Source organism: Uloborus diversus, chromosome 3, assembly GCF_026930045.1.
Source record: "Uloborus diversus isolate 005 chromosome 3, Udiv.v.3.1, whole genome shotgun sequence".
Classification (NCBI taxonomy): Eukaryota; Metazoa; Arthropoda; class Arachnida; order Araneae; family Uloboridae; genus Uloborus; species Uloborus diversus.
In genome coordinates, this window is record NC_072733.1 from 190,858,271 (window position 1) to 190,862,731 (window position 4,461).

A 4,461-nucleotide genomic window follows, 5' to 3' on the forward strand; every position below is an offset into this window, starting at 1 on the left:
ATAAGTTTTATGATGGAGAAATGATCGAGGTTTAAGAAATTAATTTTTTTATGAGAATGATAAATTGCAAACTGAGAATGCAAAAAAAAAAAAAAAAAAAAGCCGTCACTCAGAATAAGAAAAAATAAATTAAAAAAAAAAGATCTCCAAACATCCAAAAGCTCGCATCTTTATAAACACTTTTATTATACTTGGCATATTGGTCACGGACATTCTGAGGCCTGCTTTTGCTTATATCTAGGCAACTAGACCACTTAGAGGATTCGGGATTTCACTAAATGATTTGTTTAATCTTAAGGTACAACCTAACGCTAAAAAATTAAGTTCTAAAATAAAATTAATGTTTTTTTCGGTCTTTATGGAAAACAGTAAATTTCATGTAATTTCCCCATTAAATGATTAAATATAATACCCATTGTTACAGAAATTCGTTGCTTTACAACAGCAATATTAATAGTAGTCATAATGAAAATTCTGAATGATGGCTTCTCTGGAGGAAGCATGAAATATATTCCCTATCATTGCTCTCATCTATGCCAAAAATCGATAACGGGGCTAACTAAAGAGACATTTTAATACCTTTATCGGGATTAATTTATATGTTGTCAAACGTAAATTAGTTTGGGAAACCTTTAATATTTTAATGGTTCTAATCTAATTAGCACATAAATTCTAGAGAGGAACAAGGACCTATATATAATGTACACTGTTAAAAAAAACCCTGAAAGTTCAGGTAGTTTTCAGACAGATTTTAACAGAATATTTCCGTAATGCTTCAAAACGTATTTTTTCCTTACAACAACAGAAATATCACGAAAGGAAGTAACGAAAACATAATTTTTCCATTCCTAGGGTTGCCGCTGTGCTGTACTTTGCTAGTATTCTGATTAGCATTCAAGTTATGATAAACATCGCTTTTTGCTAGTGCTTATTAAATCGCACAGTTACATTTTGTTAATTAAAAGCTTATTTAGAATAACAACTCAGATGTCGTAGACAAAATAGATAGCTTGCTATTTCATGTCTGGAAAGTAATATACTAGTATGTCGAAATTGTTTTTACTCCTTTGGGCTTTGTAGGTTTGGAAAAATGTTTGCGCCATTTTCAGACAGGCAGATGTGTTTTGATCGCCCTGGTGATTTGATGTGGGTTTTACTGAGTCAGTATTAGAATATTATTGCGGTGTATTATTTTGCTCAATACTTCGAACAATTCTATTGTGTGTTCTAGCGGTGAGAATAGTTTTAGGATCTCGTGTTATCCATTTAAAATAAAGGCTATTGGATTACTTGTGGTTCATTGTATCCAGATGCAATGGAGATACTTAAATTTAGCACCGCTGGTCACATGTAAGTATTGTTGAATATCTTTGTTACATGTTAATATACAAATGTATTTTTCTTGTTAATATGCATTTGCTAGAATTCCGATGGTAGCTGATTTAGAATTTACAGAACTATTCTAAAGTTACTGTTTTTGCTCTAACACGTTGTATTCTTGAAAGTCATTAAAACGTTAAATGCCAACATTTCGATTTCGTATCAACCGGAGATTATCGTGGTGTGCGAGCAAGAGGGAAAAAATCACTGTTTTTTTTTTTTTTTTTTTTTTTTTTTTTTTTTTTTTTTTTGACAGATTGAAAGTAAACATTTTGAATCGCTAAATAAAAGTATTTCTTGCTGTTATATTTTTTGCGAAAAGGCACAGCAGACTGTTAATCTTTGAAAGTACAATTACAATTTTGACAAGAATAAGTTTTCTTGACTACCTAGAAATCTGGAAACATTCATTACTATTTTCGGGATTTCATTTATAATAAAAAATATAAATTATCTAATTTATTTCCTTAGGATCTCATCCAACAACTTATTTGAGATTATTGCAAGTTTCTTATAAAAACATTTTGGGGTAAAACGAACTGATTGATATGTTTAGCCTAAGTATAATGCTCATGCACTAAAAATCTGTGTTACTATTCCAATGAGTGAAAAATGCGGAAATCACGGGGGGGGGGGGGGGGGTATACATCATCTGAGCAAAAAATTCTTCACGTGTATGTCAATGATTCTGTTTTTAAACACAGTAAATTGGTATGCGGTACTCTCCATCAGGTATTTTATTCCATGATAAAGTCAACCGGTTTTTAATGGTATTTTATTAGACTCATTCTGCAAATAAAAATATTCCATTTTTCCATGTATGCTTTTCCATGCCACGCCAGAATATGTACGAGGGGATTTCGAAGGAAATATCGAACAGTATCAGCATCAAAAATTAGTGTTATATTCGAATCCACTAATTTCCTTGTTGGTACTTTTCGATTATTTTTATTCATCGGAAGGTGCAAATTTCGAGATAGATGCTTGAAAGGTGAGTTATCAAGCAAAAATTTCACTTAAGTTATATTTGAGTAATAAATACAAATTAAAAAAATAATAGTTTTTGAATAGTTAACTATTTTTCTATTATATATCATTTTAAACATATGATAGAAAAACGAGAATGAAATTTCAGTAAAATATGTGAAAATGAGAAACGAAAAAATAGCGCAACGAAAAATCAAGAACTGAAAGTTCTGTAAAGACACAGAAAATTTAAAAACAGAAAAATAGATGAACGGAAAATTTAAAAACGGAAAAATAGATCAACGGAAAGAAGAGAAATGGAATTTTCGTTAAATCACGGGAAATTTATAAATGGAAGAACGGAACTAAACGGAGAAATGAGAAATGGAACTTCTGTTAAGTCACGGAAAATAATTTAACGGAAACGTAATATTTACGGCAACTTTGCTGCCGGTACTTTATCCGTTATTTTCAGGAAATTTTTTTAACAGTGTACATCTTTAGTTATTTACATAAAATATCATCACGAAAATCACAACGAAATGGAAAAAAACATAAAGAAGCCACCATAATATGCTTTGAATAGAAAAAATAGGTTTCTCGATAGTACCATCATACGATTTCTGAAATACATTTACACTAAAAAGAATAAAATAACAGAATTTTTTAAAAAATACTAAGCACTTTTCATAATGCACTCAAAAGGACAAAATAACTTTTCTGGAGTAGAATGGACAATTTAAGTATCATCTGTCGTTTTCAACTGTTCCATGAAAATGACACCACAAATGAAGAAAAGTGCGACTCAAGTCAGGTAGGGAATTTGTTATCATTACCTAGCTTTCAATCATAAATTTGAGTGTTAAAATATGCATATTTTTCTGGGAAAGTTTGGTGTGAAATATGACTTGAGCCGCACTTTTCTTCGTTTGTATTGTCATTTTCTTGGAATAATTGAAAACTACAGGAATACTTTCTTTGTCCATTCTGCCCCAGAAAAATTATTTTGTCCTTTTGAGTGCATTATGAAAAGTGCTTAGTATTTTTTGGAAATTTTTTTTATTTTATTTTATTTATTTATTTATTTATTTATTTTAGTTGAAGAAAGAGTTTTATTTAACTCCGAAACAGAGGTGTCTACGGGGGAGGGGGTTCAAGACTGTGCCATTGAAATGTTTAGGGTGTGTGTGTGTTTTAAGGGGCATTTTTCTCTCTTTTTCGGATTCACAGCAATTCCTAGATTTCTCAGATTGAGAACAATTTTGCGTACCATTCCCATTGAAAATGATATTACCTAATATGCTAAATATCATAACTTTAATACTTGAAACTAAATCATATAAGCTTAACAAACTTGTAGTACTAGCACACCAGTTGTCAAAAATTACAATAGATTTATATTTATTACAAATGAATTTTTAGTTTAACATCATTTGAAACACGCTAAAATATTTAATGACTGTCAAGTGATTAATTTTTTGAAACTGAGTCTTTTATTCTCAAAAAAAAAAAAAAAAAGCCTCTATAAAACAAACAAATAATACTGAAATCTGACGTCGAAATCCAGTTCATACCATTCATGTATAACACCCATCCACTTTGAGAGAAAAAAAAAGGGGATTTTTCAAAAAATATCCATGAACTGAAGCAAGAAATAGAAATATAATTCAAGTTACATATTAAAAAAAAGTCTGCTGCTAATACTACGTCTGCGAAATAAATATATAAGAAAACAAGTTACGACAATTATTTCTTTAAACAATTCCCGTGAAAAAGTGAAAAAAATATTTTATTCAAATTCGATGCTTTTCTCAAAGTTCTACATGAAGAAAAAAGAAATATAAACACTGGAGTCGAACAAGAACCAATTTATCAATAATGATGTAACAGACATTTTCCAAGCAGAAAAGTATTGGAAGGAAAAAATAATCCCGCAAAGGTCTAGAAATTTTCCCCAAAGAGAAAATGGACAAGCTTTCGTTTTGAAAGCAGACCGAATCTTTTATGAAGATTGTCTCCGATTGGCTGCATTGGCTTATCCATTCGGAGAAACACCACGCATCTCGCCAATCAGAAACGCAATGCTTGACGGCTTAGTAGTGTACGAACAAAACT